Below are 21004 nucleotides of genomic sequence, written 5' to 3' on the forward strand. Positions count from 1 at the left end.
ATTAATTTATTGCATTATTGTATGTTTATTTGTGTGTTATTAGATTAATTGACGTAAAGCTGCCACACGCAGGGATTTCATTGTTCTGTTGCGGGTCAAGCAGCATCTGTGGAGGAAGTTTGGAGGCCATGCTTCAGGCTGGGACCTTTCTTCTGACAAATTGTGGGGAGGAGTGAGTGAGAGGGAAAAAGAAAGCTGTCAAAGAGAGGTGGGATGGGGCGAAGCCTGGTAAATGTTTCAGTGATACTTAAACACCCGCTACTCTCCGTAGGCTTTGGCAGTTTATTCGATTCAGCAATGGCCCCTTCACTATTCTGATTGTTGGGCTTTAATGGGAACTTTGCTCAGATTCTGTTCATACTTTATATCCCACTATGTGCAGAGGGAAAGATGCTCCAATACTGACTCTCTTGCTCGTAGTGAAATCATAGTGTTCAATTCCACCTAATCCCCTCTCCCTCCTGTACCCTCTCTCCCTTGTATCCTCTACAATCCCAAGTGAATCCTCCCTGTCATCCCATCCCTCCTTCCTGCTCTTTCTTGTCTCCTTCCTGTCCCCCTCCCTCCTTCTTTCCTACCCCTCATGTCTCCCTCCCACTCACGTTGTCCTTCCTTCCTTCCTTCCTTCCTTCCTTCCTTCCTTCTCCTTCCTTCCTTCCTTCCTTCCTTCCTTCCTTCCTTCCTTCCTTCCTTCCTTCCTTCCTTCCTTCCTCCTTCCTTCCTTCCTTCCTTCCTTCATTCCTTCCTTCCTTCCTTCCTTCCTTCCTTCCTTCCTTCCTTCCTTCCTTCCTTCCTTCCTCCCCTCCAGACCCTCCAGACCCTCACATTATTACACTTTATGTATCCTGTGGAAAAGCAGCCATCAGTGCAGCACTTTCATGCCAATATCATCGAAGACCCACACCACCTGTTCTATGTTATCCCACTTTCTCATCCACTCGCTACGTGCTAGAGGGCTATTTACAGAGGCCAATTAATCTACCAACCTCCACGTCTTTGGGATCCAGAACTAGGGGTCACAGTTTAAGGATAAGAGGGAAGTCTTTTAGGACCGAGATGAGAAAAACATTTTTTACACTGAGAGTGGTGAATCTGTGGAATTCTCTGCCACAGAAGGTAGTTGAGGCCAGTTCATTGGCTATATATAAGAGGGAGTTAGATGTGGTCCTTGTGGCAAAAGGGATCAGGGGGTATGGAGAGAAGGCAGGTTCAGATTACTGAGTTGGATGATCAGCCATGATCATATTGAATGGAGGTGCAGGCTTGAAGGGCCGAATGGCCTACTCCTGCACCTATTTTCGATGTCTCTATGTCAGAGAAAAACCAAGAGCACCCATCTGGCCATAGGGGGAATGTGTAAACTCCACACAAACAATACCGAGGTTAGGATCAACCCCGGGTCTCAGGCACTGAAGGCTTCAGCTCCACCCACTGCCGCTCTTGTTCCGTGTCAGACGAGAACACTTCAATGTTTAAGAACTATCAAGTTACAAAACAATGAACCATTTCTTTAATACCAAAGCCAGAAAAAATCTAAATGATTACTGTATCTGCTGTTAAATAGTATATGACACATTTTCAAAGCATCGGAATAAACCATCTTAAATAAGAAGATAATGAGCAGTAAGGGGAATAATCTCCTTCTGCAGCGACTTGCTCCTCACACCAGAGGAGGCAGAAAGAACAAAGTTGTAAACCAAGCTAGTTCCACTTGCCTACACATCTGCCCCATTTCCCTCTAAACTGTTCCTATCCATGTACCTGTCCAAATGTCTTTTAAATGTTGTTAGAGCACCTGCCTCAACCACCTCCTCTGGCAGCTTGTTCCATATAATCACAACTCTGCGAAAAAGTTGCCCCACAGGTTTTTATTCAATCTTTCCCGTCTCATAAGTTCATAAGTAATAGGAGAAGAATTAAGCCATTCCACCCATCAAGTCTACTCCACCCAGGTACGTGCCGTGAGTGATTACTTAGGGTAGGCAGTCAGTCAGCTTTTAAAAAAAAATCTTAAACCGCACATGCGCAGATTGTTCTCTCCGTAAAAATAAAAAATAAAAATAAGTAACAATTCAATTTGCCCAAGGCTTCCAAATCTCCTTCATTTTTTAAATTACTGAATGGGTGGGGGATGGAGGATGAAGGCAGGTGGAGAGATGGTGGGAAAAACGGTAGTTCCTTTCACAGCATGTGGAGAGGTTGTAAAGTTGCAGGGAGGGCAGGAGTGTTGAGAAGGAAGGGGTCGGGGATTATGTCAGTAACTCACTCACTGAACGCTGCCGCAGCGCACCGTGCACGGACAGCTGGCCATCACTTCCGGGGAAGGAAGCAGCTCGGGTGGCTGGGAGCGGCCGCCACTTCAGTGCCTACTACCAGTCCGCTCACCTCTGGCAGTGCTCTCCGACTGAACATCTCTCACCTGCCGCTAACCGGCTTCGCTCATGACAGCCGCTTACCGCAAATCCTTAAATTCCCACAGCCGAGTAACCGCAATTGGTTCCTTGAACGCGTTGTCGGAGTTTAAGGATTTGCGGGAAGTGGCTGTCATGAGTGAGGCCGGCAAGCGGCAGGAGAGAGGTTTTCAGACGGAGAGCACTGCTAGAGGTGAGCGGGGGCCGGCAGAAGGGGCTGTCCGGTCCCTGCGGCCACTCGCAGCCACCCGAGCTACTTCTCCCCCCGGACACAATGCGGTGGCTCCATGCCCGGAGCGTCGCAAGTGGGTTACTGGCCCCGACTCCCTCCTTCACAACGCTCCTGCCCTCCCCGCAACTTTACCCCGGGCCAGACTCTTCAAATGCTGTGAAAGGAGCTCCCCCCCCCCCCCACACCCCGGGAAATACGGTATTTAAAAACAAAAAGCACCAAGAAATGTACTTACCACATTATCGTTACACACAGTATCTTTGTTTTCTAATATACTCATAAAATAATGACAATCCATATTTGAAAAACGCGCCAAAGAGCTTGCACTGCACATGTGCAGTACAGCAAAGGCAGAATTTCAGCTGCCATCAGCCCCGCTTGTCATTGACGGCTTCAAGCAGTGCTGACGGCACGTGGGCGGCACAGACATTTGCCTGTTACAAATGCTGCGGTTGAAAGTCACGGGGAATTATGCCGACCTAAGAGATCGATCTCTAGATAGGCATCATTCTCCCGTGCCTTTACTATTTATATTTAACAATTACCATTTCATAATTTTAGTCGGGGTAGGCAGTGCCTACCTCGCCTACCCTGACGGCACGTGCCTGACTCCCCCATTTCAAATATGGCTTATTATCTTTCCCTCTCAACCCCATTCTCCTGCCTTCGCCCCATACTCCAGACACCATTACTAATCAAGAATCTGTCAATCTCCACCTTAAAAATAGCCATTGACTCGGCCTCTACAGCCGTCTGTGGGAATGAATTCCACGTATTCACAATGTCTTGACAAAAACAATTCCTTCTCATCTCTTTTCTAACGGTACGTCCTTTTATTCTGAGGTTATGGGCTCTGGTCCTAGACTTTCCCACAAGTGAAAACATCAATTCCACATTCACTCTATCCAGGTCTTTCACTATTCAGCAAGTTTCAATGAGGTCCTTCCCCTCATCCTTCTAAACTCCAGCGAGTACAGGCCCAGTGAACAACATCGTATGTTAACCCAATCCTTCCTGGGATAATTCTCGTAAGCCTACTCTGGTCCCTCTCCAATGCAATACACCCTTCCTCAGGTATGGGGCCAAAAACTGCTCACAATACTCCAACCAGTGTCTTATAAAGCCTCAGCATTACATACCTGTTTTTGTATTGGATCTCTCTCGAAATAAATACATTTGCCTTCCTTACTACCGATTCAACTTGCAAATTAACTTTTTGGAAATCCTACACCAGCACTCCAATGTACCTTTGCACAACCAATTTCTGAATTATCTCCCCATTTAGAAAATAGTCTGTCCTTCATTCTTTTCACCTTAAACTTATGTCCTCTGGTTCTTGATTCTCCTATCCTGGCAATAAAAATATTACCTCTCCCCTCAAGATTTTATACACCTCTATAAGGTCATCCCACACCCATCAGTCGTCCAAGGCATGAAGTCCTCTCCCTATATCTCAGGCCCTGGAGTCCTGGCAGAGACCTGGGTTTGATCCTGACCTCGATTACTGTCTATGTGGAGTTTGTACATTCTCCCTGTGTTGGCATGTGTTTCCTCCGGGTGCTCCGGTTTCCTCCCTCATCACAATGACCACAGGTTTGTAGGTTAATCAGCCATCTGTAATTTCCCCCTTGTGTGTAGGGAGTGGATGAGAAAGTGGAATAACATTAAACTAGTGTGAATGGGTGATCACTGATCAGCATGGACACATAAGTTCATAAGTGATAGGTGCAGGATTAGGTCATTCAGTCCATCATGTCTATTCTGCCGTTCTATTCAATCATGGCTGATCTATATTTTCCTCTTATCCCGCTCTGCCACAGAAGGTAGTTGAGGCCAGTTCATTGGCTATATTTAAGAGGGAGTTAGATGTGGCCCTTGTGGCTAAAGGGATCAGGGGGTAAGGAGAAAAGGCAGGTACAGGATACTGAGTTGGATGATCAGCCATGATCATATTGAATGGCGGTGCAGGCTCGAAGGACCGAGTGGCCTACTCCTGCACCTAGTTTCTATGTTTCTATGTAACCCCATTCTACCGCCTTCTCCCCAGAACCCTGACACCCGTACTAATTAAAAATCTATCTATCTCTGCCTTAAAAATATCAATTGACTACCTCCACAGGCTTCTGTGGCAATGAATGCCACAGTTTCACCACCCTCGGATTAGAAATTCTTTCTCATCTCCTTCCTAAAGGAACGTCCTTTAATTCTGAGTTTATGACCTTTGGTTCTAGACTCTCCCACTAGTGGAAACATCCTCTCCACATCCACTCTCTCCAGGCCTTTCACTATTCGGTAAGTTTCAATGAAGTCCCCCCCTCATTCTAAACCCCAGTGAGTAGAGGCCCAGTTTGTCAAACGCTCATCATATGTTAACTCGGTAGGCCGAAGGGCGTGTTAGCATGCTGTATACATAAAGCAAACTAAACCATGCAGTAAGCTGCTGGCCTTTTCCAAAGCACACCAGCAGGTGGTGTATTGCACTGGGACGGAGGTGTGTTGGGAGGGGCAGGGCATGGTGTTGGAGCAGCTAATGCTGTTGGAATGTACACGTTGCACAGGTGGAGACAGGCTGCTTGGGCGGTTCACCTGGTATCTTCTGGAACAGCCACAGTCACGCAAGGGGCCTTATAAGGAGGAGGGTTAGGGCGTGAATTTGTTAAAGTCTGTGTTTCAGATGGTGCCACCCAGAACACTGAATCAGGCCACAGCCACTGGATCATAGTGCAGAGAGGAACTCTTCCACGGCAGGGGAGGTCTAGAGTCAGAGATACATAAGCAGGGAAGCAGGCCCTTCGGCCCAACTTACACATGCTGACCAAGATGCCCCATTTAAGCTAGTTCAGTTCAGAGACACAGTGTGGAAACAGACCCTTTGGCCTACTAAGTCCATGCCAATCAGCGATCATTCCAAAGATGTACAGGTTTGTAGCTTAATTGGATTTGGTTGTAAATTGTCCCTAGTGTGTTGGATAGTGTCAGCGTACAGGGATCGCTGGTTAGCGCTACCACAACTGGCTGAAGGGCTTGTTTCTGTGCAGTATCCCTAAACTAAACTAAACTAAACTTAACAAAACACCCATACACCAGTTCTATCCTACACACGATGGACAATTTACAGAATCCATTTCACCTACAAATCTGCACGTCTTTGGAATGTGGGAGGAATCCGGAGCGCGAGGTGAAACCCACGCGGTCACAGGGAGAACATACAAACTGTACAGACAGCGGCCATAGTCATGATCGAACCCGGGTCTCTGGCGCTGTAGGGCAGCAACATTACCGCTACGCCACTGTGGCCACGCTATCTCAGAGGTAGACCCTCTGAATCTTTTACCCAGGAGGGTAAAATCAAATACAAGAGGGCATAGCTTTAAGGTGAGAGGGGCAAAATTTATCTGTCTCTTCCTCCTAACCCCATTCTCCTGCCTTCTGCCCATAACCTCCGACACGTGTACTAGTCAAGAATCTAAGGTACACAAAAATGCTGGAGAAACTCAGCAGGTGCAGCAGCATCTATGGAGCGAAGGAAATAGGCGACGTTTCGGGCCGAAACCCTTCTTCAGACTGAGGGCTTCTTCAGACTAGTCAAGAATCTATCTATCTCTGCCTTAAAAATATCCACTGACTTGGCCTCCACAGCGACTGTGGCAAATAATTCCATTGATTCACCACCCACTGACTAAAGACATTTCTCCTCATCTCTTTCCTAAAAGAAATAGCCTTTAATTCTGAGGCTATGACCTCGACTCTCCCACTAGCGGAAACATCCTCTCCACATCCACTCAATCCAAGCTGTTCACTATTTTGTATAATTCAATTAGATCCCCCCTCATTCTTCTAAATTCCAGCAAGTATAGGCAGAGTGCCGACACATGCTCATCATAGATTAACCTACTCATTCCTGTACTACATTAGAAGTATATCAAAATTATGAGAGGGTAGACAGGCAGAATCTTTTTCACAGGGTGGAAGTGTCAAAGTCTAGAGGGCATAATCAGCTTTAACATTTAGAGTTAGATGAGCAGTCAGGAGTCTGGTGAAACAAAGTGCTGGAGTAACCCGGTGCAACTCAGTGAGTCAGGTAGCATCTCTGGATAATATGGATAAGTGATGTTTTTTGGGGGGTTGGGGGTGGGGGGGGGTGGAAGTTTGGAAGAGAGATGGGGCGGGTCAAAGCCTGGCAGGCAATAGGTGGACAGGGGTTGGTAGTTGCCTAAATTTGGAGAATTCAACTTTCTTGCGTTTCAATGCTGACTAAAGTATTTTTGCATACCGCAATCCAGCCAACACCCACTCCCAGCCTCCCACAGTTCAACATTGTTCCAACAAGCTTTCCTAAACATGTCCTTCCCTTCATGAGGTCGGCAGGGAGTGGCCTGATCAGTGATGAACTATGAAATAGTGATGGTTCAATAGATTGTGGGGAAGGATGCAAGTTTTCACAGGCTTGGAATGCCTGCATTTCGTTGTCTCTGTACTGTACACTGGCAATGACAATTAAAATTGAATCTGAATCTGAATCTGCCACCTCTTTTGGAACTGAGGAGAACCTGGAGAAAAATGGGGGAAGGGAAGGTGGTTTAGTTTAGTTTATCATCATGTGAAAAGCTTTTGTTGAGTTCTATGCAGACAGTGGAAAGACGATACATGATAGTAATCGAGCCATCCTCAGTGTACAGATTTATGATATAGGGAATAACCTGAATAAAGTTTAGTGCAAGATAAATTCCAATAAAGTCCAATTAAAGATAGTCTGAGGGTCTCCAATGAGATGGGGGATGTTGGGCCAGGCTAGGACTTTATTCCTTGCATCACAGGAGGGTGAGGGGTGATCTTACAAAAGTGTATAAAATAATGATGGGCAAAGATAGGGTGAATGCACAGGGTAATTTACCCAGCGTAGGGGAATCAAGAACCAGATGAGTGGAGAAAGATTTAATAGGAACCTTTTTCACACAATGGGTGGTGGGTGTATTGAACGAGCTGCCATAGGAGGTGGTTGAGGCAGGTACTATAACAACATTTAAAGGACATTTGGACAGGTACATGGATAGGAATGGTTTAGAGGGATATGGACCAAACTTAGGCAGGTGGGACTAATGTAGATGTGGCATCTTGATGAGCATGGACAGGTCTAGCTATAGGGTCTGTTTCTGTGTTGCATGACACCAAATAACTTGAGCTGTCAGTCGAGCAATAGCCTTCACCGATGTTGTATGTTCATTGTTGTATGCGTCGAGTTATGGGCTTCAAGCTTCTAAAACCGCCCTTAATGTGTGTGAGAGATGAACATTTGATGGGCGGTACAGTGGGGCGGCTGTTAGAGCGGCTGCATCACAGCGCCAGAGACCCTGGTTCAATCCTGACTTCAGGTGCTGTCTGTGTGGAATTTGCACATTCTCCCGGTTTCCGTCGCATGCTCTGGTTTCTTCCCACATTCCAAGGGCGTGCGAGTTTGTTGGCTAATTGACTTCTGTAAATTGGCCCTAATGCATTGGGAGTGGATGAGTAAGTGGGATATGATAGAACTAGTGTGAATGGGTGATCGATAGTGGGTGGGTCGTGGAGCCTGTTTCTGTGCTGTATCTTTCAATCACATGAGATATGACTCTGAACTGATTGAGATGATTGTTGGGTGAGTCATTGGAAATATGGGCAATGGAACAAAGGATGGGCATGTTTGTATAAGACTACACTTGCTGACGAACTTACTCACCATGAGTAGTCATCTCTCGTTGTCTTACTTCCTAGCACTTTATTTGACTTTGGTTAAGCCGCATTTGGAGTATTGTTTGCCGTTCTTGTCACCCCATTTTAGGAATGATCTGGAGGCTTTGTAGAGGGTACAGAGCAGATTTACCAGAATGATGCCTGGATTCAACAACAGGTAGAGGTTGGACAGACTTGGATTGTTTTCTCTGCAACATTGAAGGCTGCAAAGAGACCTGATAAAAGGATATAAAGTTGTGAGAGGCATAGAAAGGGTAAAAAATATATAATTTTCCCAAAGATGGGAAAATCAAATACTAGAGGGCATAGCTTTGTTGAGAGGGGCAAAGTTTAAAGGGGATGTTTTTTACACGAGTGCCAGGAACACGTTGCCAGGGGTGGTGGGCAGATAGGATTGTCGCATTTAAGAGATTTTTGGATCGGAAAATATATATGCAGGGAATGGAGGGTTATGGATTATGTGCAGGCAGATATGAAACATAAAAAACATTGAAAAATAGGAGTAGGCTATTCGGCCCTTCGAGCCAGCACCGCCATTCAATATGATCATGGCTGATCATCTAAAATTAGTACCCCGTTTCTGCTTTCCCCCCATATTCCCTGATTTCTTTAGCCCTAAGAGCTGGATCTAACTCTCTTTTGAATACATCCAGTGAATTGGCCTCCGCTACCTTCCATGGCAGAGAATTCCACAGATTCACAACTCTCTGGGTGAAAATGTTTTTCCTCATCTCAGTCCTAAATGGCCTGCCCCTTATTCTTCAACTGTGACCCCCGGTTCTGGACTCCCCCAATATCGGGAAAATTGTTCCCGCATCTAGCATGTCCAATCATTTAAAAATGTTATATGTTTCTATAAGTATATCCTCTCATCCTTCTAAATTCCAGTGAATACAAGCCCAGTCGACCCACTCTTTCATCATATGTCAGTCCTACCATCCCAGGTATTAACCTGGTGAACCTACGCTGCACTCCCTCAATAGCAATAACGTTCTTCCTCAAATTTGGAGGCCAAAATTGCACACAATACTCCAGGTGCGGTCTCACCAGGGCCCTGTACAACTGCAGTATGACCTCCTTGCTCCTAAACTCAAATCTTCTCGCAATGAAGGCCAGCATGCCATTTGCTTTCTTCACTGCCTGCTGCACATGCATGCATACTTACAGTGACTGATGTACAAGTACACCCAGGTCTTGTTGTACCTCCCCTTTTCCTAATCTGTCACCATTCAGATAATGGGTGACGTTTCGGGTCGAGTCCATCTTCAGTCTTGACCTGAAACGTCACACATTCCTTCTCTCCAGATATGCTGCCTGTCCCGCTGAGTTACTCCAGCTTGTGCCTACCTTCAATTTAAACCAGCATCTGCAGTTCTTTCCTGCACCATTCAGATAATAATGTGCCTTCCTGTTCTTGCGACCAATGTGGATAACCTCACATTTGTCCACATTATACTGCATCTGCTATGCAACTGCCCACTCACCCAACCTATCCAAGTCACCCTGCAGCCTCATTGCAGCTCACACTGCCACCCAGCTTTGTGTCATACGCTAACGTTTAATTCCCTCGTCTAAATCGTTAATATATATTGTAAATAACTGGGGTCCCAGCGGAACCCCACTAGTCACTGCCTGCCATTCCGAAAAGGACCCGTTAGTCCCTACTCTTTGCTTCCTGTCTGCCAACCAGTTCGCTATCCATGTCAATACCCTACCCCCAATACTAATTTTGCACACTAATCTCTTGTGTGGGACCTTGTCAAAAGCTTTTTGAAAGTCCAGATACACCACATCCACTGGATCTCCCTTATCCATTCTACTATTTACATCCACAAAAAATTCTAGAAGATTAGTCAAGCATGATTTCCATAAATCCATGCTGACTTTAACCGATCCTGTCACTGCTTTCCAAATGCGCTGCTAAAACATCTTTAACAATCGACTCAAGCATCTTCCTCACTACCGATGTAAGGCTAACTGTTCCAGAATTCCCCGTTACCTCTCTCTCTCCTTTCTCAAAAAGTGGGGTTACATTGGCTACCCTCCAGTCCACAGGAACTGATCCGAAAGAACATTGAGTCGAAAGAACATTGAAAAATGATCACCACGATTTCTAGGGCCACCTCCTTGAGTACTCAGGGATGCAGACAATCAGGCCCTGGGGATTTATCTGCCTTCAGTCCCAACAGTTTATCTAACTAATGTGGATTTCCTACAGTTCCTCCCACTAGATCCTCGGTCTGGGAGATTGTTTGTGTCTTACTTAGTGAAGACTGAACCAAAGTACTTGTTTAACTGTTCTGCCATTTTTTTGTTTCCCATTATAAATTCACCTGTCTCTGATTGTAAGGGACCTCCCTGTACATTTGGCTTCACTAATCTTTTCCTATTTACATATCTAAAGAAGCTTTCAGTCAGTTTTTATATTCCCCGCAAGCTTTCTTTATGCTCTATTTTCCACCACTTAATTAATCCCTTTGTCCTTAGTCGAGTTCAAAATTTCTCCCAGTCCTCCGGTTTGCTGCTTCCTCTAGCCCATTTATATGCCTTTTCCCCGGATATAACACTATCCTTGATTTCTCTCATTAGCCAAGGTTAAGCCGCCTTCCCCGTTTTATTTTTTCGCCAGTCAGAGATGAACAATTTTTGGAGTTCATCCATGCGGTCTTTGAATCTTTGCCATTGCATTTCCACCATCAACCCTTTAAGTATAATTTGCCAGACTGTCCTAACCAATTCCCGTCTCATAACTTCAAAAGTTGGTCTTGGCATCATGTTCAGCGCACGTAGTAGGCCAAAGGACCTGTTCTTTTGCTGTTCTGTTCTATGTTCCTCCCGTACTTCATCTTCCTGTCACTGGTGCCCTGTGTTGGCTCTCCCTTCTGCCGCTGGATGTAATGGGCATTCCCTACTCCTATCCTCTCCTTCTACAAGGATTCTACAGCTCGAGCCTTGCCCTGAATGCTCCCATGTTCAAATGGAACCAAAGAGTCAAGAGCGTTTAAATGTCATATGTACCAGCAAAGGGGCAGTGAAATTCTTACATGCTGCAGAATAACAGGCCCATAAACACAATACACACCGGTTAATATACATTATACAAAAAATTAATAAACTAACAAGAACAATACCAGAGTGCAGTTCAATGAAAGACAGTCCATAATAGATCACAGTTGCTGAGGTTCATGTGTGCGGTGTTCAAGATCCTGATGGTTGCTGGGAGGAAGCTGTTCTTGAATCTGGAGCTCACGGTTTTCAGGCTTCTGTACTTTCTTACAAATGTGCTGGAGTAACTCTGTGGGTGGATAGGTGACGTTTCACACAGTGCTGGAGTAACTCAGTGGGTCAGGCAGCATCTGTGGAGAACATGGATAGGTGACGTTTCACACAGTGCTGGAGTAACTCCGTGGGTCGGGCAGCATCTCTGGAGAACATGGATAGGTGACGTTACACACAGTGCTGGAGTAACTCTGTGGGTCGGGCAGCATCTCTGGAGAACATGGATAGGTGACGTTACACACAGTGCTGGAGTAACTCCGTGGGTCGGGCAGCATCTCTGGAGAACATGGATAGGTGACGTTTCACACAGTGCTGGAGTAACTCTGTGGGTCGGGCAGCATCTCTGGAGAACATGGATAGGTGATGTTTCACACAGTGCTGGAGTAACTCAGTGGGTCGGGCAGCATCTCTGGAGAACATGGATAGGAGACGTTTCACACAGTGCTGGAGTAACTCCGTGGGTCGGGCAGCATCTCTGGAGAACATGGATAGGTGATGTTTCACACAGTGCTGGAGTAACTCAGTGGGTCGGGCAGCATCTCTGGAGAACATGGATAGGTGACGTTTCACACAGTGCTGGAGTAACTCAGTGGGTCAGGCAGCATCTCTGGAGAACATGGATAGGTGACGTTTCACACAGTGCTGGAGTAACTCTGTGGGTCGGGCAGCATCTCTGGAGAACATGGATAGGAGACGTTTCACACAGTGCTGGAGTAACTCCGTTGGTCGGGCAGCATCTCTGGAGAACATGGATAGGAGACGTTTCACACAGTGCTGGAGTAACTCCGTTGGTCGGGCAGCATCTCTGGAGAACATGGATAGGTGACGTTTCAGGTCTGAAGAAAAGGCCAGACACGAATTGTCACCTATCCACGTTCTCCAGAGATGCTGCCTGGTCCGCTGAGTTACATAGAAACATAGAAACATAGAGATTAGGTGCAGGAGTAGGCCATTTGGCCCTTCGAGCCTGCACCGCCATTCAATATGAACGTGGCTGATCATCCAACTCAGTATCCCGTACCTGCCTTCTCTCCATACCCTCTGATCCCCTTAGCCACAAGGGCCACATCTAACTTACAAAATTCTTAAGGGGTTGGACAGGCTAGATGCAGGAAGATTGTTCCCGATGTTAGGGAAGTCCAGGACAAAGGGTCACAGCTTAAGGATAAAGGGGAAATCCTTTAAAACCGAGATGAGGAGAACTTTTTTCACGCAGAGAGTGGTGAATCTCTGGAACTCTCTGCCACAGAGGGTAGTTGAGGCCAGTTCATTGGCTATATTTAAGAGGGAGTTAGATGTGGCCCTTATGGCCAAGGGATCAGAGGGTATGGAGAGAAGGCAGGTACGGGATACTGAGTTGGATGATCAGCCATGATCATATTAAATGGCGGTGCAGGCTCGAAGGGCCGAATGGCCTACTCCTGCACCTAATTTCTATGTTTCTACGTTTCTATGTTTCTAACTCCCCCTTAAATATAGCCAATGAACTGGCCTCAACTACCCTCTGTGGCAGAGAGTTCCAGAGATTCACCACTCTCTGTGTGAAAAAAGTTCTTCTCATCTCAGTTTTAAAGGATTTCCCCCTTATCCTTAATCTGTGACCCCTTGTCCTGGACTTCCCCAACATCGGAAACAATCTTCCTGCATCTAGCCTGTCCAACCCCTTAAGAATTTTGTAAGTTTCTATAAGATCCCCTCTCAATCTCCTAAATTCTAGAGAGTATAAACCAAGTCTATCCAGTCTTTCTTCATAATCCAGGAATCAGTCTGGTGAACCGTCTCTGCACTCCCTCTATGTCAATAATGTCATTCCTCAGATTTGGAGACCAAAACTGTAAGCAATACTCCAGGTGTGGTCTCACCAAGACCCTGTACAACTGCAGTAGAACCTCCCTGCTCCTATACTCAAATCCTTTTGCTATGAAAGCCAACACACCATTCGCTTTCTTTACAGCCTTCTGCACCTACATGCCTACCTTCAATGACTGGTGTACAAAGACACCCAGGTCTCGCTGCATCTCCCCCTTTCCCAATCGGCCACCATTTAGATAAAAGTCTGCTTTCCCGTTTTTGCCACCAAAATGGATAACCTCACATTTATCCACATTATACTGCATCTGCCAAACATTTGCCCACTCACCCAGCCTATCCAAGTCACCTTGCAGTCTCCTAGCATCCTCCTCACAGCTAACACACTGCCCCCCAGCTTAGTGTCATCCGCAAACTTGGAGATATTGCCTTCAATTCCCTCATCCAGATCATTAATATATATTGTAAATAGCTGGGGTCCCAGCACTGAGCCTTGCGGTACCCCATTAGTCACTGCCTGCCATTGTGAAAACGACCCATTTACTCCTACTCTTTGCTTCCTGTTTGCCAGCCAGTTCTCTATCCACATCAATACTGAACCCCCAATGCCGTATGCTTTAAGTTTGTATACTAATCTCTTATGTGGGACCTTGTCGAAAGCCTTCTGGAAGTCCAGATATATCACATCCACTGGTTCTCCCCTATCCACGCTACTAGTTACATCCTCGAAAAATTCTATAAGATTCATCAGACATGATTTACCTTTCGTAAATCCATGCTGACTTTGTCCAATGATTTCACCACTTTACAAATGTGCTGCTATCCCATCTTTAATAACTGACTCTAGCAGTTTCCCCACTACCGATGTTAGACTAACTGATCTGTAATTCCCCGTTTTCTCTCTCCCTCCCTTCTTAAAAAGTGGGGTTACGTTTGCTACCCGCCAATCCTCTGGAACTGAGGGTGGAACTCCACGGTTGGGTGGAACTGAGAAATGGGAAAGGGGTAGCAACACTTATAGGGGTGTATTATAGACCGCCAAATGGGGAGCGAGAATTGGAAGAGCAAATATGTAAGGAGATTGCAGATATTAGTAGTAAGCACAAGGTAGTGATTGTGGGAGATTTCAATTTTCCACACATAGACTGGGAAACACATTCTGTAAATGGGCTGGATGGGTTGGAGTTTGTAAAATGTGTGCAGGATAGTTTTTTGCAACAATACATAGAAGTACCTACTAGAGAAGGGGCGGTACTGGACCTCCTGTTAGGAAATGAGATGGGTCAGGTGGCGGAGGTATGCGTTGGGGAACAGTTCGGGTCCAGTGATCACAATACCATTAGTTTCAATATAATTATGGAGAGGGACAAAACTGGACCTAGGGTTGAGATTTTTGATTGGAGAAAGGCTAACTTTGAGGAGATGCGAAAGGATTTAAAAGGAGTAAATTGGGACAGTTTGTTTTATGGGAAAGATGTGGAAGAGAAATGGAGGACATTTAAAGGTGAAATTTTAAGAGTACAGAATCTTTATGTCCCTGTTCGGTTGAAAGGAAATCGTAAAAATTGTAAAGAGCCATGGTTTTCAAGGGAAATTGGACACTTGGTTCGGAAAAAGAGGGAGATCTACAATAATTATAGGCAGCATGGAGTAAATGAGGTGCTTGAGGAGTATAAAAAATGTAAAAAGAATCTTAAGAAATAAATTAGAAAAGCTAAAAGAAGATATGAGGTTGCTTTGGCAAGTAAGGTAAAAGTAAATCAGAAGGGTTTCTACCGCTATATTAATAGCAAAAGGATAACGAGGGATAAAATTGGTCCATTAGAGAGTCAGAGTGGACAACTATCTGCAGAGCCAAAAGAGATGGGGGAGATATTGAACAGTTTCTTTTCATCGGTATTCACCAAGGAGAAGGATATTGAATTATGTGAGGTAAGGGAAACAAGTAGAGTAGCTATGGAAACTATGAGGATCAAATAAGAGGAAGTACTGACACTTTTGAGAAATATAAAAGTGGATAAGTCTCCAGGTCTGGACAGGATATTCCCTAGGACATTGAGGGAAGTTAGTGTAGAAATAGCAGGGGCTATGGCAGAAATATTTCAAATGTCATTAGAAATGGGAATAGTGCCGGAGGATTGGCGTACTGCGCATGTTGTTCCATTGTTTAAAAAGGGGTCTAAGAGTAAACCTAGCAATTATAGACCTGTTAGTTTGACGTCAGTGGTGGGCAAATTAATGGAAAGAATACTTAGAGATAATATATATAAGCATCTGGATAAACAGGGTCTGATTAGGAACAGTCAACATGGATTTGTGCCTGTAAGGTCATGTTTAACTAATCTTCTTGAATTTTTTGAAGATGTTACTCAGGAAATTGATGAGGGTAAAGCAGTGGATGTTGTGTATATGGACTTCAGTAAGGCCTTTGACAAGGTTCCTCATGGAAGGTTGGTTAAGAAGGTTCAATGGTTGGGTATTAATGGTGGAGTAGCAAGATGGATTCAACAGTGGCTGAATGGGAGATGCCAGGGAGTAATGGTGGATGGTTGTTTGTCAGGTTGGAGGCCAGTGACGAGTGGGGTGCCACAGGGATCTGTGTTGGGTCCACTGTTGTTTGTCATGTACATCAATGATCTGGATGATGGTGTGGTAAATTGGATTAGTAAGTATGCAGATGATACTAAGATAGGTGGGGTTGCGGGTAATGAAGTAGAGTTTCAAAGTCTACAGAGAGATTTATGACAGTTGGAAGAGTGGGCTGAAAGATGGCAGATGGAGTTTAATGCTGATAAGTGTGAGGTGCTACATCTTGGCAGGACAAATCAAAATAGGACGTACATGGTAAATGGTAGGGAATTGAAGAATGTAGGTGAACAGAGGGATCTGGGAATAACTGTGCACAGTTCCCTGAAAGTGGAATCTCATGTAGATAGGGTGGTAAAGAAAGCTTTTGGTGTGCTGGCCTTTATAAATCAGAGCATTGAGTATAGAAGTTGGGATGTAATGTTAAAATTGTACAAGGCATTGGTGAGGCCAATTCTGGAGTATGGTGTACAATTTTGGTCGCCTAATTATAGGAAGGATGTCAACAAAATAGAGAGAGTACAGAGGAGATTTACTAGAATGTTGCCTGGGTTTCAGCAACTAAGTTACAGAGAAAGGTTGAACAAGTTAGGGCTTTATTCTTTGGAGCGCAGAAGGTTAAGGGGGGACTTGATAGAGGTTTTTTAAATGATGAGAGGGATAGACAGAGTTGACGTGGAAAAGCTTTTCCCACTGAGAGTAGGGAAGATTCAAACAAGGGGACATGACATGAGAATTAAGGGACTGAAGTTTAGGGGTAACATGAGGGGGAACTTCTTTACTCAGAGAGTGGTAGCTGTGTGGAATGAGCTTCCAGTGAAGGTGGTGGAGGCAGGTTCGTTTTTATCATTTAAAAATAAATTGGATAGTTATATGGATGGGAAGGGAATGGAGGGTTATGGTCTGAGCGCAGGTATATGGGACTAGGGGAGATTATGTGTTTGGCACGGACTAGAAGGGTCGAGATGGCCTGTTTCCGTGCTGAAATTGTTATATTGTTATATGGTTATATACTCCAGAATCTAAAGAGTTTTGAAAGATTATTACTAATGCATCCACTATTTCTGGAGCTACTTCCTTAAGTACTCTGGGATGCAGCCTATCTGGCCCTGGGGATTTATCGGCCTTTAATCCATTCAATTTACCCAACACCACTTCCCGACGAACCTGGATTTCACTCAATTCCTCCAACTCCGTTGATCCGCGGTCCCCTGCTATTTCCGGCAGATTATTTATGTCTTCCTTTGTGAAGACGGAACCAAAGTAGTTATTCAATTGGTCCGCCATATCCTTGTTCCCCATGATGAACTCACCTGTTTCTGACTGCAAGGGACCTACATTTGTTTTAACTAATCTCTTTCTTTTCACACTAGCACTTTGTATCTAATTTACTTTATGATGGTCACAGTGAAAAGCTTTCTGTTGCGTGTTATCGAATCAGTGGAAAGACTTTACATGATTACAATCAAGCTGAACACAGTGTACAGATACAGGATAAAGGATATAATGTTTAGTGCAAGACAAAGTCCAGTAAAGTCCGATTAAAGATAGTTTGAAACGCGTATTTTTAGCATGCAGTAACAAAAATAAACTCATTGCTATTGGAAAGACCTTTATATTTGAAAAAGCTGCAAGAAAAATAACCTTGTTATTGTGAGTTTGAAACTCTCAAGGCCCTAGTTCCTTTCCCCTGTTGACACTCATGTGTTTATAACACTATTATGTACAACACAAGGTTTCTCAGGAGTATCGTTATTCATTAGTGCAGAACCACACGTATTTTCCCTTCTACACCACTGCCCAAACTAAAATGTCCTCTTCTTTCTCGTTCCCTTCTCAGTCCCATGAGTGTCTGCAATTAGGCAGACGCCTCCACTGGAGAGCGAGGCTCCTTGGGCTATGGGCGTAGGCAGAGGCGGTAATCTTATCCCGACACTGCCAATCAATGTGCGACCATTTCCGTGTTTGTGTCAGCTTGCCTCTGCCCCTCCCAACCTCCAGCTGGCTCCAACATAGAGAGACACAGGGCGCACCCAGACTGAAGGAGGGATGGGGAACTGGTTTAACCACTTCCTCATCTCCTCTCCGTCACCATGTGGTATACACACACACACACACACACTTTAACACTCGCTTGCCAACCAACAGCTTTTTCTAAATTCCTTGTAGACCATTGAACATTTTAGAATGAAGCATCGAATGGTACAGCACAGGAACAGGCCCTTCGGCCCACAATGTTTGTGCCCCAATTTAAACTAATCTCTTCTTGTTATTGAACTTCTGTTAAATGTTTGTTTATTATGCCCAGATTAAGCAGGGCCAGTGGTTGAGCTGGGAAAGTGTTGCAAAGAGGAGGTTTAGCTGGAGGAGCCTGTGGGCGCATGGAGGCAGGGCATGTATGTTTTCCTATGAGGACTATTTATGAGTACTGCCATCACCGCTGAACCTCAAACAATTGGTAGGTGGGGCCCAGCGTGTTCCCTGTGTTCAGAGGTGGCAACGTTGAGGCATATTGTGTCAGGATGTAGGACTAGTCTTTCGCAGGCTCGGGAACCTTGGTGGAATAACCAGGTCTTGAAGTGCATGGCTGCATCAATTGAGAGGAGATGAGCGCAAGTGAATTCAGTAGGCATCAGGTCTGAGAGGGTAGCGATTCATTTTGCCTGTGAGGGAGAGAAAGGCAGAGGAGGGAGGTTTTCAGACAGGTACGAGTTAGGCCAGTTCCGGGGAGCCAATGATTGGGAGATGCGGGTAGATTTAGGAGGAAAGCTTGTTGTTCAGCACTAAATAATTAGCACTAGTTTAAGGCCTGATATAGTGCAATGGTCAGTTAGTTAGCGGATAGTGTCTTTTATAGAACTGGCAGTGTCTTGGGAGAATTTAGTGGATGAGGCATATGAAAGGAAAAAGCTTAGATATGTAAAGTTGGCAGCAGAGTTTGGGCAGCGATGATGTAGAGCGAGACTATGTCCGGCAGAGATGGGTTACAGAGGTTTCATAGCGAGATCGACCACGTCGCTATTTGGAGAACTAGGAATTTGCCAGGTCAGTTTGCAGCAGGCCGTAAAACAGATGTCAGAGGCAGCAGAGAAATGGAGAAGAAATAGGGTCAGTTGGGGGCAGAAATAAAATGTAAGACATGCAGTGAGTGTATTTCTTTGTAATTGTAGTCTGTGTAGGTGTATCTCAGTTTTATGCAAGGGTGATATTTGTGGTGTTACAAGGTTAATGATGGGCTAGGATTAGTGGAAGTTAGGATGCAGGTGTTTAGCATTTGTTAGAGTGTTAATTGGTTGTTCGAGTTAGTTTAGTTTAGTGATACAGAGCCGACCAATGATCACCAGTACACGCGTTCTATAACACACTAGGGACGATTTACAGACGCCAATTAACCCGCACGTCTTTGGAATGTAGAAGGAAACCGGAGCACCCGGAGGAAACCCACGTGGTCTTAGGGAGAACACTCCCAGTGTAAACTCCCAACAGGCAGCACCAGTATTCAGAATCAAACCCAGGTGTCTAGCGCTGTAAGGGCAGCAACTCTACCACTGTGTTGCCCACCCTTAAACCATTCCCTACAAATCCATGTGCCTGTCTAAAAGCCTCTTAAATGCTACTATAATATCTGCCTCTACCACAATCCTTGGCAGCATGTTCCAGGCATCGAATACTCTTTCTGTAAAAAAAAAATCTGGTGCGCACATCTCCTTTAAACTTTGCCCCTCTCCATTTGAGAAGTGAATAAAGTCACTATTGTTCTCATGGCAAATATCAACCGTCCCCATTTCTGCCAAGTCTTGTGACAGGACCAAATCACTAAAGCTGTTACTTTCCTCTGCAACAACACTTTCTATTTAAGTAAGGCAAAGACTGCTATGGGAGTTGGTCCAAGCTGGCATGGGACTGGAATTAACTAGTCATGTGGAGCAATAGAGCCCTCGATCAGAGAGAAAAACACTGATCAACAAAATCCCCCCCCCCCCCTTCCATCAAACGCAGTCCATCTCTGATGCACTGTCACCATCTCTAACAAAAGGGACAACTTCTCCATTTGTGGCGGAAAACAGAATTAAGTGAGAGGTTCCTACAGCGTGGAAGGAAATAGGCCCTTCGGCCCATCATACCCATGCCAACCAAGATGTCCCATCTATGCCTAAAACGGAACAGTGAAATTCTTACTAATGAGATCGGATAATGTTATACATAGATACAATCAAGTCAAAGCAATGGGGTAGATACAGCGTGTAGAATATAGTTCCCAGCATTGTAGCGCATCAGTTTCAGAGACAAAGTCCATTGTCCGTAATAGACATAGAATGACATAGACATAGAAAATAGGTGCAGGACTGGCCATTCGGCCCTTCGAGCCTGCACCGCCATTCAATAAGATCATGGCTGATCATCCAACTCAGTATCCCGTACCTGCCTTCTCTCCATACTGATCTCCTTCTGATCCCTTTAGCCACAAGGGCCACATCTAACTCCATCTTAAATATAATGTAATGTACATATAAAGTAATGGGGTAGAGGTGAATCGGACAGTACTCTAGCTTATGGAAGGAAGTTTCAGAAGCCTGATAACAGAGGGGAAGAAGCTGTTCCTGAGTCTGGTGTTGACGCGTTCAAGCTTCTGTACCTTCTGCTGGACGGGAACAGGGAGAAGAGGAAATGTCCGAGGTGGGACAATTTTTTTTATTATGTTGGCTGCTTTCTCGAGGCAGCGTGACATGTAGATGGAGTCAATGGTGGGGAGTTTAGTCTGTACGATGGACAACTCTGCAATTTCTTGCGGTCTTGGGCAGAGCTGTTCACAAACCAAACTGTGATGCTACTGACAGGATGCTTTCTACAGTGCTTCTGTCGAAATTTGTAAGAATGACTGGAGACATGCCAAATTTCCACAACCCGTCCCCTGAGGAGGTAGAGGCATCAGTGTGTCTTCTTGGCTGTCACATCA

General features: G+C 45.2%; 1 protein-coding gene across 1 annotated transcript in view; it reads right to left on the reverse strand.

Moving 5' to 3' along the window:
* LOC129699523 (cystatin-C-like) overlaps positions 1 to 21004 on the reverse strand; it is a 44931-nt gene that overhangs the window by 11274 nt on the left and 12653 nt on the right. The window lies entirely within an intron of this gene.

The sequence above is a fragment of the Leucoraja erinacea genome, chromosome 8, assembly GCF_028641065.1.
Source record: "Leucoraja erinacea ecotype New England chromosome 8, Leri_hhj_1, whole genome shotgun sequence".
Lineage (NCBI taxonomy): Eukaryota > Metazoa > Chordata > Chondrichthyes > Rajiformes > Rajidae > Leucoraja > Leucoraja erinaceus.